A 15,227-nucleotide genomic window follows, 5' to 3' on the forward strand; every position below is an offset into this window, starting at 1 on the left:
TCGCCCCATCCCCCTCTTCAAGGGAGACCGCCGATCCACAGGCACAACATGGGCTGATTCATGGCCCTCGATTCGAAGCCGTTCACCGTGACACGGGAACTCGCCCTCTTGGCGGCGCGTCCCGCCCCACGGGGAGCCAGCGAACCAGGGGAAGAACGAAGTGGGAAAAGGAAAGAAAGGAGGGAGGGGGAGAGAGAGGAGAAAAAGGTGTAAGTTCCGCGAACACTAACGACGCTGCGTGGAGCTCGCGTCACCTTTCCATGAGCGATTCGCGGTTCTTCCAAAATCTGAATTCCTACAAAAACATATATGATTTAAACTTCTTACCCACTCTCCCCCGTGTCATATTTGCTACAGTGATGCGAACGGTCTTAGATTCATCACCCACTGCCGCAATGCATCGCCTTCGTTGTGCTTTAACCCGCTTGTGATTTCCGACTAGGATGATGAATCTGTGCCTTGTTCCCGAGTTTCCCTTGGAGCAGTCCTCTATTTCCCTCATTTCTGCTGCCCCTCCCCCCTTAATGCTTGGGTGATCTCTTCATTCGCGGGATTTCATTACAAATCATTATATAAGTAGCCCCATGTCGCAAAACAAGATAAACACGCAACCCAATCCAATAAAACCGTCAAGCGTGCCTAACCACAGAGTTCTGCACCAACGCCTTTCCGTGAGCGATCCGTGGTTCTTCCAAAATTCGAATTCCTACAAAAGCATATATGATTTAAACCTCTTACCTACTCTTACCTCGTGTCATATTTTCTACAGTGATGCGAATGGTCCCAGATTCATCACCCACTGCTGCAATGCGTCGCCTTCGCTGCGCTGTAACCCGCTTGTGACTTCCGACTAGGATGATGAATCTGTGCCCTGTTCCCAAGATTCCCTTAGAGCTATCCTCAGCTTCCCTCAGTTGTGCTCCCCCTCCCTCGTTAATGCTCGGACGATCTCCTCATTCGTGAGATTCCATTACAAATTAATATATAAGTAGCCCCACGTCACAAAACAAGATAAACACGCAACACAACTCAACAGAACCATCAACCATGCCTAACTGTGGAGTTTTGCACCAACGCCGGCGCGATTGCACACATAAGGATCACTTCCACTCGCTCCGTCGAGCCGCACAAAAAGGGGGAAAAGGGTGCAACACTAGGAATTCCCGAGAGGTCACCCATCCCAATACTACTCTAGCCCAAGCACGCTTAACTGCGGAGTTCTGATGGGATTAGGTGCATTAACACTAGTATGATCACACCCACAAAGATCTCATCCCCTCCCCCTCTTGAAGGGAGACCACCGAGCCACGGGCAGGGCATGGGGCCCATCCATGGCCCTCGATCCGTAGCCGTTCGCCGCGGCACGGGAGCTTGCCCTCTTGGCGGCGCCTCTCGCCCCGTGGGGAGCCAGCGAACTAGGGGAATAACGAAGCGGGAAAATGAAAGAAAGGAGGGAGAGAGAGAGAGAGAGAGGAGAAAAAGGTGTGAGTCCCGCGACCACCGACAATGCTGTGTGGAGCTCGCGCTGCCTTTCCGTAAGCGATCCGCGGTTCTTCCAAAATTCGAATTCCTACAAAAGTATATATGATTTAAAACTCTTACCTACTCTCCCCACGTGTCATATTTGCTATAGTGATGCGAACGGTCCTAGATTCACAACCCACTGCCGCAATGCGTCGCCCTCGCTGCACTATAATCTGCTCGTGACTTTCGACTAGGATGATGAATCCATGCCCTGTTCCCGAGCTTCCCTTGGAGCAATCCTCTGTTTCCCTCAGTTGTGCTCCCCCTCCCCCCTTAATTCTCGGGCGATCTCTTCATTCGTGGGATTCCATTACAAATCAATATATAAGTAGCCTCACGTCGCAAAACATGATAAACACGCAACACAACCCAACAAAACCGTCAAGCGCGCCTAACCGCGGAGTTCCGCACCAATGCCGGTGTGATCGCACCTGCAAGGATCACTTCCACTAGCTCCGCCGAGCCGCACAAAAAGTGGGGAGGGTGCAACACTAGGTCTTCGCGGGAGGTCACCCATCCCAGTACTACTCTAGCACAAGCGCACTTAACTACAAAGTTCTGATGGGATCCGGTGCATTAACGCAGGTATCATCACACCCGCAAAGATCTCGCCCCCTCCACCTCTTCAGGGGTGACTATCGAGCCACGGGCAGGGCATGGGGCCCTTCCATGGCCCTCGATCCGAAGTCGTTCGTCGCGGTGTGGGAGCTCGCCTCTTAGCGGTGCCTCCCACCCCGTGGGGAGCTAGTGAACTAGGGGAAGAACGAAGCGGGAAAAGGAAATAAAGGAGGGAGAGAGAGAGAGGAGAAAAAGACGTGAGTCCCGCGACCACTGACGATGCTACATGGAGCTTGCGTTGCCTTTCCGTGAGCGATCCACGGTTCTTCCAAATTTCGAATTCCTACAAAAGCATATATGATTTAAACCTCTTACCTACTCTCCCCCTGTGTCATATTTGCTACAGTGATGCAAACGGTCCTAGATTCATCACCCACTGCCGCAATGTGTTGCCTTCGCTGCGATGTAGCCCACTCGTGACTTCCAACTTGGATGATGAATCCGTGCCCTTTTCTTGAGTTTCCCTTGGAGCAGTCCTCTGTTTCCCTCAATTTTTCTCCCCCTCCCCCCTTAATTCTCGATTGATCTCTTCATTCACAGGATTCCATTACAAATCAATATATAAGTAGCCCCACATCGCAAAACAAGATAAACACGCAAAGTAAACTAACAAAACTGTCTAGCCCGCCTAACCGTGGAGTTTTGCACCAACGCCGTCGTGATCGCACCCTCAAGGATCACTTCCACTGGCTCTGCCGAGCCGCACAAAAAGAGGGGAGGGTGCAACACTTGGACTTCTTGGGAGGTCACCAATCTTAGTACTACTCTAGCCCAAGCACGGTTAACTGCGGATTTCTGATGGGATCAGGTGCATTAACAGTGTTATGATCACACCCGCAAAGATCTCGCCCCCTCCCCCACTTCAAGGGAGGCCATTGAGCCGCGTGCGGGGCATGTGGCCCACCCATGGCCCTCGATCCGAAGCCGTTCACCGCAGCGCGGGAGCTCTCCCTCTTGGCGGTGCCTCCCGCCTCATGGGGAGCTAGCGAACTAGGGGAAGAATGAAGTGGGAAAAGGAAAGAAAGGAGGGAGAGAGAGAGAGAGGAGAAAAAGGTGTGAGTCCCACGACCACCAACATCCGTTGTTCTTCCAAAATTCGAATTCCTACAAAAGCATATATTATTTAAACCTCTTACCTACTCTCCTCCCGTGTCATATTGCTATAGTGATGTGAACGATCCTAGATTCATCACTCACTGCTGCAATGCGTCGCCTTCACTACGTTGTAACTCGCTTGTGGCTTCCAACTAGGATGATGAATCCGTGCCCTATTCCCAATTTTCCCTTGGAGCATTCCTCTATTTCCCTCAGTTGTGCTCCCCCTCTCCCCTTAATGCTCGGGCAATCTCTTATTTGTAGGATTCCGTTACAAATCAATATATAAATAGCCCCATGTTGCAAAACAAGATAAACACGCAACACAACCCAATAAAATCGTCAAGCGCGCCTAACCGAGGAGTTCCGCACCAACGCTGGTGTGATCACACTAGAAAGGATCACTTTCACTAGCTCCGCTGAGCTACACAAAATGGGGGGAGGGTGCAACAATAGGACTTCTCGGGAGGTCACCCATCCCAGTACTACTCTAGCCCAAGCACACTTAACTGTGGAGTTCTGATGGGATCTGGTGCATTAACACTGGTATGATCGCACCCGTAAAGATCTTGCCCCCTCCGCCTCTTTAAGGGAGACCACCGAGCCATGGGCAGGGCATGGGACCCGTTCATGGCCCTCGATCTGAAGCCGTTCGCTGCAGTGTGAGAGCTCCCACTCTCGGTGGCGCCTCCCACCTCGTGGGGAGCCATCAAACCAGGGAAGAAACGAAGCAGGAAAAGGAAAGAAAGGAGGGAGAGAGAGAGAGAGAGAGAGAGGAGAAAAAGGCACGAGTCCCTCGACCACTAATGACGCTGCGTGGAGCTTGTGCTACCTTTCCATGAGCAATCCGCGGTTCTTCCAAAATTTGAATTCCTACAAAAGCATATGTGATTTAAACCTCTTACCTACTCTCCCCCCGTGTCATATTTGCTACAGTAATGTGAACGGTCTTAGATTCATCACCCACTGCCGCAATGTGTCGCCTTCGCTGCGCCGTAACCCGCTCGTGACTTCCAACTAGGATGATGAATCTGTGCCCTATTCCCAAGTTTCCTTTGGAGCAGTCCTCTGTTTCCCTCAGTTCTGCTCCCCCTCCCCCCAATGCTCTGGCGATCTCTTCATTTGCGGGATTCCATTACAAATCAATCCCCACGTCACAAAACAAGATAAACACGCAACACAAGCCAATCAAACCGTCGAGCGTGCCTAATCGCGGAGTTCTGCACCAATGCCGTCACGATCGCATCGGCAAGGATCACTGCCACTTGCTCCGCTGAGCCGCACAAAAAAGGGGGAGGGTGCAACACTAGGACTTCCCGGAAGGTCACCCATCCTAGTAATACTTTAGCCCAAGCGCGCTTAACTGCAGATTTTTGATGGGATCCGGTGCATGAACGCTAGTATGATCGCACCCGCAAAGATCTCACCCCTCCCCCTCTTCAAGGGAGACCGCCCAGCCACGGGCAGGGCATGGGGCCCATCCATGGCCCTCGATCCGAAGCTGTTCACCGAGATGCGGGAGATCGCCCTCTTGGCGGCGCCTCCTGCCCCGCGGGGAGCTATCGAACCAGGGGAAGAACAAAGCGGGAAAAGGAAAGAAAGGAGGGAGAGAGAGAGAGGAGGAAAAGGCGTAAGTTCCACGACCACCGACGGCGTTGCGTGGAGCTTGCGTTGCCTTTCCGTGAGCGATCCGTGGTTATTCCAAAATTTGAATTCCTACAAAAGCATATATGATTTAAAACTCTTACCTACTCTCCCCCCCGTGTCATATTTGCTACAGTGATGCGAACGGTCCTAGATTCATCACCCGCTGCCGCAATGCGTCACCTTCGCTGCGCTGTAACCCGCTCGTGACTTCCGACTAGGATGATGAATCCGTGCCCTGTTCCCGAGTTTCCCTTGGAGCAGTCCTCTGTTTCCCTTAGTTCTGCTGCCCCTCCCCCATTAATGCTTGGGCGATCTCTTCATTCGCGGGATTCCATTACAAATCAATATATAAGTAGCCCCACGTCGCAAAACAAGATAACATGCAACACAACCCAATAAAATCGTCTAGAGCGCCTAACCGCGGAGTTCTCCACCAATGCCGACGCGATTGCACCTGCAAGGATCACTTCCACTGGCTCTGCCGAGCTGCACAAAAAGGGGGGAGGGTGCAACACTAGGACTTCCCGGGAGGTCACCTGTCACGCCCCTACACCTGCGGTAGTCTTTCAACCGCTTATAGAGAGGTGTGGCACTACCAACCGTTTTCTTTTCACCAATACTTACGATTGTAGACTACGTCTAACATTCATACTTAGTTTATTTTTTTGTTACCAAGTATTATCTTATCCTTTATACAGATGAAAACCCATACATATTCATCATCAACAACAATTAACAGATATATAATTGTACAACAGTATAAAGGGAGGGGCAACTCCCTGCAATATGAGTCTACCCAAATAAATATCTATAATCTTCTTTTATAAGTACAAGTTAAATCTTGGGAAACCCCAAATTTACACTTAGCCAATTTTCAACTTCGGCAAACTCGGTTGCCCAGCTTGTCAGTGCCTCCGCACGACTCACCAACCCTTCGTTCACCTCGTCACACGATCGTGTTGTTTGCCCAACTTGGGCGCGCCTCGTCGTAACCAAGTTGCCACACGTGGGTGCCTCCGCACGAGTCACACCTCTGTTCACAACTCCAACACTTCATTGTTTCCACCATTTCCTCGTGCATGACGCACCCTCACCCGGCCGCCCGTTTGCATGTCCACCTGTTCACCCAAACTCGTTCACCCGAACAACTTCACCCTAGTCGCCACACGACTTCACCCAGGTCGCCTGACGCCCTCACCCGGTTCGCCCGAATGACTTCACCCGGGTCGTGTGACGACCTCACCCGGCTCGCCCGGGTCACCCGATGACCTCACCCGGTTCGCCCGAACGACCTGACTCGAGTTTTTTGCCCGATGACCTCGCCCGAGTTTTCTGCCCGATGACCTCGCCCGAGTTTTCTGCCCGATGACCTCGCCCGAGTTCTGCCTGAACGACCTCGCCCGAGTTTTCTGCACGAGTTTTTCACCCGAGTTTCTCACCCCACTTTCTGAACGAGTTTTGCACCCGAATTCTGCCTGTTGTGCGGGCTCATCCATGCACCGTAGAACTCCTTATTTGAACTCGTGTTGATCGAATGATGGTCGTTGCCTTCAAACGCCCTCCAATACATACGGGTGGGTGGCGGGTTATGTCACTCGGCCGACCCATGCCCAACGCCCAAGCCGACTCGTTCACAATGTGTTGTCTCACCCAAGAGGAGGGTCGGCCCGCCCAACTCGTGGGACCGCCCCCTCAACTCACCCAACACCTTATAAACTCGTCCAAGGTTCATTTCGTTTCACATTTTGCATGAGCTCCTCGCACGCACTTCGCACGGTGGAGTCGCCTGGACTGCAGGTCCTTACATCACCCATCCCAGTACTACTCTAGGCCAAGTGCACTTAACTGCGAAGTTCTGATGGGATTTGGTGCATGAACGCTGGTATGATTGCATCGCCAAAGATTTCGTCCCCTCCCACTCTTCAAGGGAGATTGCCGAGTCACGGGCAGGGCATGGGGCCCATCCATGGCCCTCAATTCGTAGCCGTTCGCTGCGGCGCGAGAGCTCGTCCTCTTAGTAGCGCCTCCCGCCTCTTGGGGAGCCAACGATCCAGGGGAAGAACGAAGTGGGAAAAGGAAAGAAAGGAGGGAGAAAGAGAGAGAGAGAGGAGAAAAAGGCATAAGTTCCGTGACCACCGTCAGCGCTGCGTGGAGCTCGCGCTGCCTTTCTGTGAGTGATCAGCGGTTCTTCCAAAATTCGAATTTCTACAAAAGCATATATGATTTAAACCTCTTACCTACTCTCCCCCATGTCATATTTGCTACAGTGATGCGAACGGTCCTAGATTCATCACCCGTTGTCGCAATGCATCGCCTTCGCTGTGCTGTAACCCGCTCGTGACTTCCGACTAGGATGATGAATCCTTGTCCTGTTCCCAAGTTTCCCTTGGAGCAGTCCTCTGTTTCCCTCAGTTCTGCTCCCCCTCCCCCTTAATGCTCAGGTGATCTCTTCATTTGCTGGATTCCATTACAAATCAATATATAAGTAGCCCCACGTCGCAAAACAAGATAATCACGCAACACAACCCAATAAAATCGTCAAGCATGCCTAACCGCGAAGTTCCACACCAACACCGGTGCATTCGCACCCACAAGGATCACTTCCATTGGCTCCGCCGAGCCGCACAAAAAGGGTCGAGGGTGCAACACTAGGACTTCCTGGGAGGTCACCCATTTGAATACTACTCTAGCCCAAGCGCACTTAACTGCAGAGTTCTAATGGGATTCGGTGCATGAACGTTCGTATGATAGCACCCGCAAAGATCTCGTCCCCCCCCCCCTCTTCAAGGGAGACTGTCGAGCCATGAGCAGGGCATGGGGTCCATCCATGGCCCTCGATCCAAAGCCGTTTGCTGCGGCGAGGGAGCTCGCATTCTTGACGGCGCCTCCCGCCCCGCGGGGAGCCAGCGAACCAGGGGAAGAACGAAGCGGGAAAAGGAAAGAAAGGAGGGAGAGAGAGAGGGGAGAAAAAGGTGTAAGTTCCACGACCACCGACGACGCTGCGTGGAGCTCGTGCTGCCTTTCCGTGAGTGATACGTGGTTCTTCCAAAATTCGAATTCCTACAAAAGCATATATGATTTAAACCTCTTACCTATTCTACCCCCGTGTCATATTTGCTACAGTGATTCGAACGGTCCTAGATTCATCACTCGTTGTCGCAATGTGTCGCTTTCGTTGCGCTGTAACCCACTCGTGACTTCCGACTAGGATGATGAATCTGTGCCCTGTTCCCGAGTTTCCTTTGGAGCAATCCTCTGTTTCCCTCAGTTTTGCTCCCCCTCCCCCCTTATTGCTCGGGCGATCTCTTCATTTGCGAGATTCCATTACAAATCAATATATAAGTAGCCCCACGTCGTAAAACAAGATAAACACGCAACACAACCCAATAAAACCGTCAAGCGCGCTTAACCGTAGAGTTCTGCATTAACGCCAGCATGATCGTACCCGCAAGGATCACTTCCACTGGCTCCACCGAGCTACACAAAAAGGGGGGAGGGTGCAACACTAAGACTTCTCAGGAGGTCACCCATCCCAGTACTACTCTAGCCTAAGCGCGCTTAACTACAAAGTTTTGATGGGATCAGGTGCATGAACGCTGGTATGATTACACCCGCAAAGATCTCGCCCCCTCCCCCTCTTCAAGGGAGACTGCCGAGCCACGGGCAGGGCATGGGGCCCATCCGTGGCCTTCGATCCGAAGCCATTCATCGCAGCGCGAGAGCTCGCATTTTTGGCAGTGCCTCCCACCTCGCGGGGAGCCAGCGAACCAGGGGAAAAATGAAGCGGGAAAAGGAAAGAAAGGAGGGAGAGAGAGAGAGAGAGAGGAGAAAAAGACGTAAGTTCTGTGACCACCGATGACGCTGTGTGGAGCTCGCGCTACCTTTCCATGAGCGATCCGCGATTCTTCCAAAATTTGAATTCCTACAAAAGCATATATAATTTAAACCTCTTAGGGTGTTCAATCCATTTCCACCATTAAAAAAATGATTCAAATTCATAGTTTCAATTTTTTTTAGAAATATCTAACCTCTGCTCTTGTAATGGTGTATGACACATAAATATTTTGATAGCTGTCCATTTTTATTAGAAATTTAATATTATAACTATACCACTATGCCAATCTATATATTTAAAAAATATTTTTTTTGAGACATGTTTTCATTGTTGCCATGATGTGATTCTTCATCTTATCCTGACTAGGTACCACACAGGTTGGTTCAAAACGCATAGACAAATAAATTTTGATGTGATTATAGCCAAAAACATACCACACAGGTTGGTTCAAAACGCATAGACAAATAAATTTTGATGTGATTATAGCCAAAAACATGCCTCAAAAACTTAATATAGATCACAAAAACCTAAATTCAATAAAAATTAATTAATCAAATTTAATTATTTTTAATAAATATTTACACACTCACAATAAATATCTATATCATCACAAAAATAATTAAAATAATAATACTTAATATTAAAATTTAATCATTCTAAATAAATACAATCCCAAAAATGATTCAAACCAATAAAACTGGCTATCAAATAACCATCTATTAAATTTATAATACACATTATATATTCTTTTTTATTTTGAAAAGTCTTGAAATATTTCTCATTATTCAAGGTTTTACTACCTGATTTTGTTTATGGTAACAAATAACCTAGTTAGGGAAAAATCCTTGGGAATCTAATTTGTTATCAAACCCTATTTTGAGTTATTATGGTTTGGTTGTTCATACAGTATATAATGTTAATAAATATTAACCTTCAAACATAATGAATATTCTTTACTCATTTTATATTTTTATTAATTTTTTTTGGTTACCAAAAGCTTTTAAGGTACTCATCTCTTTTAAAATCAAAAGCTATTTGATCCCTACTTCATATATCCAAATTTAAAATAAATCAAAATTAATATTAGAAAAATTAACAATTAAATCTCTATGAGACTATCACTCACTTAACTTTAAATAACATACCGATTGAATCCCTCAAAAACTTTAAATATCATACCAATTAAATACCTCAGCTTATCACAAATCATATTATTCTTTACAGTGTGATTTTTTTTTCTCCAACAACATATATATACCTTGGTTCAAGGGATTTGCTAAGACCCCTTCAATACGAAAATTTTCAATCTTATTTCCCTCAACTTCCAAGTCAGAGCTGCTATTGTACTTAATCAATCAGTGTTCTCTTCTGTACTCATTCATTCCTCAAGTCGATCGGTCGATGGGCATTCAAACATAAGTCTCTTTCATTAGGCAGCCATATTTTTTTAGCAGAAACAGTCAATTGTCAGGATGTCAGTTTCTCGAGTAGTGGTCTAACATTACAGCCAGTTTGAAATCTTTATCCTTCACATTGGAATTTGCTCCACAACTTACTTAGGTTTTTCAGAAAGAAAAAGTTATACTGAACATCTTTATCTTTCACAGTGGAATTTTCTCTGCAACTTAGTTAGGTTGGTCATCAAATCCCATGGCAGTCGGCTGCTTTCCAAGTCTGTCGGTCATTCACTGTTGTGGTGGATAAAATCTGCAAATAACTACTTCATACAATGTATTCGTCGCAGAGGTTGGGTGTAGCGATTCAATCAAAATGTAATTTCAGGTTGGTCAGTCTGTACAACTGCTGTTTTTTTCACAATGTTCAGTATCAGCCACCATCGACAAAACTTGTCATCAAACAAATTCATATGCGCCTTACTCCTATTCTCAGTTGATGTCCGGTTATCTCTCAGTGTAAGTAGGAGGTGAGCTAATCTCTCAACTATAGATTCTGGAGGGCCCTCAGATCCGATAATCAGAATGTACAATAGATAAACAGAATGTATTGATTGAGAAAAGGATGGGCTTAAGTAGGTAATGGGGGATCATTTGAGACACTTAACAGATGGTCTTCCTTATATATTACCACTAGTTCAATCAAATTTGCAGGTGAGAGACTTTGAGCTTTGATAACTCCTTTTCATAAATAAAAGACAATAAACAGACTGGATATAATGACTGTGTACCAATATTATTATAACTTTTAGTTGAGAGTTTGGTTGGGTTGATATAGTTAATATAATTTTTAGCTAAGCGTTAGGCAGATGGGATGCTCACAAGTGAGTTTCTAACCATAACTTAATAACTCTTAATAACTTTTTAATTGAAGGTTAGATAAGAGAGACACCTACAAGGTTACAAATTCAACCTTTACATAAGAAGTGCCTTAATGTTTTTATTTTGATTATCCATTTCAAATTAATATTTTAATTTTACTCTTATCCATCCAAAATTATCATTAAAAATATATCATTGTTTTTCAAAATTATCATTAAAAATATATAATGGTCATTTAAATATATACCATCACTCTTATCTATCCAAAATTGTCATTAAAAATATACAATTGTCATTTAAAAACATACAAACACTCTTACCTATCCAAAATTGTCATTAAAACTATACAATTGTTTTCCAAAATTGTCATTAAAAATATACAATCAAGTTAAGTTGATCAAATATTCTTAGCTGCTATTCCTTAGATAATTGATAAGAATATTCTTAGATAATTGATAAGAATATTCCTTAAATAATTGATAAGTTGATCAAATACTCTTATATCAGCATTAACTAAGTGATAGGAACGTTCTCTTATATGGGCATCGTTCACAGAGAACTATCTCAGACAACAACATCAACGTTCTTCAACAAATCATCTCCAATTGTAAATCAATAGTGCATGCAACCACTTTTTCTTTTATCAAATGTCAGAACTTTCTACGTGTGGGCTTTCCTAATGTCATATGTTCAAATGGCTCTCCCGTTTTGTTGTCACCCAGTGGAAGAAGTATAATCATAGGTAATCGCTTATCATCGCCATAATCATAGGTAATCGCTTATCATCGCCAAATTGGCTTTTGAAATTAAATATTGATTTAATATAATTTATTTTTTCTCTTTCTAATATTTTTTTATAAATTGATCTTATTTAAATGTTTTGTATAGTTATTTATTTATTTTTATTTTTAGATTTTTTTTTTTTTTAAATTTAATTTAGTTGATATAAATAAAATTTCAATTTTGATTACTGATTAGGACATCCTTACACATCATACTGGAAGCTTATAAACTCAATAAATCTTTAGTATAAAAATTTATAATTAAAAAAAAAATTATTATATGAGTAATTACATATATAATTAAAAAAATTATTAATCATAAAGATTTTTTTTTTTTTCATAAATATGTTACAATACCTTAACTAATCAGTATCATATATTTTAAAAATTATAATTTATTTAACAGTTAAAATAATATATATATATATGTATTTTATTTTAATTAATTTATAAAAAATAATTAAATTAAAAACAGAATGACATAGCTATTTTTGAAATAAATCTCATTTCTTTATCTATAATTATTAAAAAATTTGTAAGCATTTTATAAAAATTGAATTCCTACCCCTATATATAATTAGAATTTTAACTACATTGAAAAAACAAAACAACAATAATATTATATCATACATATACAGATCATTCAGAAATCTTAATCATTTTTAATGAGTATTTATACAATCACAAATAATTATAATGATGATACTTGCTATCAACAAACTATTCATTAAATTCATAACATATATTACATATACAGATCATTTAGAAATCTTAATAATTTTTAATGAGTATTTATACAATCACAAATAATTATAATGATGATACTTGTTATCAACAAACCATTCATTAAATTCATAACATATATTATTTTATTTTATTTTTATATACTTAATTTAATCTAATTTCTTATTACAATATATCGAATTAAAAAAATTGAAAAGCAAAAACATTATAACTAATTCATTTCTTTAGGTCCGATAGACCAAAGTTTGGTCTCAGTGGAGGTTAACCACCACCACCACCATCATCAATTATTAAAAATATGAATATATTTTATAAATATTTAATAAAAATTAAATTCATATATAGATATAGATATATATTCCAAAATAAACACATCTATAAAGATAAGTAAAATGCTAGCTACATTTCAAAAACCACAACAATATTACTTTATACATATACATATTATTCAAAATTATTAATCATTTTTAATGTGTTTATACAATCACAAATAATTAAATAATTAGAATGGTGATATTTGCTATAAAAAAACCATTCATTAAATTGATAACATACACTATTCTATTTTATCTTTATATACTTAAATTTAATTGATATAAATATATATATGTATGAAAAGTTAATTAATTAAATTTTATTTGATTTTAAACTTTTGTGATCTATATTAATTAATGCAACTAATTTTTGAATAAATCACATCAGAGAATAAAGTTAATGTGATTTATTTAAAAGTTAATTATATTAATTAAACTTTTATTTATTATGAATATTTATATTTTTAATACTTAAAACTATGATAAATAGTATCAACTAACCATTTCTTAAAATTATATATAATATATTAATTTATTTATATATATATATATATATATATATATATATATATATATATATATATATATATATATAATTTAATTTAATTTAATGTTTTATTATAATATATCATTATGTTTATAATATAAGTGTATGAGATGCCTCACAATTTTGAAATATTTTTTTGTTTAAGGTTTTAATTGATTTGAAAATGTTTATTGTGTTGAGAGGTGCTCTTCAAGTTATCATGGAAATGGTAATATAATGTTGAATCAATCAAATTAAATTAATAAAAATAAAAATTCTACATTATGAAATGTAATGTTATATGTTATTTTCTAATTTATATGAATATTTTTATTTCATTTCTGAATTTAAATGAGTATTTTCTAATTTTTATTAGGGATGGAGTTTCATATTTATGAGAACTCATGGTATTCATGTGAAAAGTGATGTTGTGAAAATTCAAAATTTGTAACTGTTGTTTTGTGTTTTGGTGGGTAATCTTTTAAAAATCACTATAATAATTTTTCCCATATCATATGTTTAAATATGAAAATTATATCATTTTAATTTTATACTATATTTATAAAAATTAACTATCCAGATTTACTTCAATTCTATATTAAATTTCTTGAGGTGTAAATATTTACTCAAATTTTACACTAAAAATCCAAGTTTGCACCTAGTATCTAACAATAACATATAGTTTGAGAAAAATCATTCTAGTTGGGAATCTAAATAATTATCAAACCTTATCTTTGAGTTCTTATCATTTATTGTTCCTTTTACATATTTTATTTTTTAATTAAATGTATATTATTTTTATTTTTTATGGTTATTTTATTTGGTGTACACTTTATATATAAACACTTAAATTAGAAATTATTATTAAAATCACTAGTTGTTTTTAGTGAGAATTTTTGAAAGCTTTTTGAGTGAGTTTTCCCGTCTAATTGCTTTAAAATTTAGTAGGAATTTATTAAAATTACAAGTTTGATGGGCAACCCATGCACAATGGAAGTGCCTTTTTTAGGGTGTTGAATCCATATATACAAGCGAAAAACCAGTTTAAATAACACAAATCAAGATTTCACTTCAAATTTTCCACCACAGGAAAGTCCAAAAAGTGGCACTAAAAACAACTCCTTAAAATAAGATTTATTGCCGAAGGGTTCTTATTTCAACTTAAGGTGGATGAGGATATGTTGACTTTTTATTTTTATTTTTTTTAATTGAGGGCCTAAATTGACTCTCACGGGAATATGCTTAGCATATGTTTAGTCTTAATACTTATCAATGACTGTAATGTATTAAAGAGTTTGTTAGGTTGCATTGACTTTTAATAAATTTAAGGATTTGAGATTATTCTAATTCTAATAAATTCCTCCATGACAAGTTCCTCATTATTATTTGTAACATTCATTTATATATAATAAATTTTTTTTTAGTAAAATGGTCCATTACTTTTAATAAATTTAAAAAATTAGATTTGTGCCATGTGGCTCTCCACCCACCAATTTCCTAAGGATTCGAGATTATTCCAATTCTACTAAGTTCCTCCATGATGTTCCTCATTATTATATATACATTAATTTATAATTTTTTTTTTTTTTCTTAAGTTAGAGTTGACACACAACTTTTTCATACATGGTTAATCAAGTAAATATGTGTATTGGTAAGGCATTCATTGTGTTGCAATAGTTTTTTGGTTATATTTATGAAACCTTCAGCTATATCAACCACATCAATATTTTTAATGAGGTTGTACTATATTAAAATATATTTATTGTATATTAAAAAAATAAAATGACGAAAATAATATTCTTATAAAAATTATATATATATATTTAAGTTAACTCTCCCACTTTCATAACCACTATGTGTGGAGGT

The 15,227-nt window shown here is 40.5% G+C and overlaps 5 pseudogenes; all 5 read right to left on the bottom strand.

The window, feature by feature from the left end:
• Positions 1–1,142: 1,142 nt before the first annotated feature.
• LOC149198604 (5S ribosomal RNA) lies at positions 1,143–1,261 on the bottom strand (annotated as a pseudogene).
• A 743-nt stretch (positions 1,262–2,004) lies between these two features.
• LOC149198605 (5S ribosomal RNA) lies at positions 2,005–2,123 on the bottom strand (annotated as a pseudogene).
• Positions 2,124–3,678: 1,555 nt separating this feature from the next.
• Positions 3,679–3,797, bottom strand: LOC149198606 (5S ribosomal RNA; annotated as a pseudogene).
• A 735-nt stretch (positions 3,798–4,532) lies between these two features.
• On the bottom strand, positions 4,533–4,651 carry LOC149198607 (5S ribosomal RNA; annotated as a pseudogene).
• A 3,727-nt stretch (positions 4,652–8,378) lies between these two features.
• LOC149198608 (5S ribosomal RNA) lies at positions 8,379–8,497 on the bottom strand (annotated as a pseudogene).
• Positions 8,498–15,227: the final 6,730 nt, after the last annotated feature.

Source organism: Pinus tabuliformis, chromosome 2_1 (genome assembly GCF_031772625.1).
Source record: "Pinus tabuliformis cultivar Carrire ecotype Pingquan chromosome 2_1, CPIR1, whole genome shotgun sequence".
NCBI lineage: Eukaryota > Viridiplantae > Streptophyta > Pinopsida > Pinales > Pinaceae > Pinus > Pinus tabuliformis.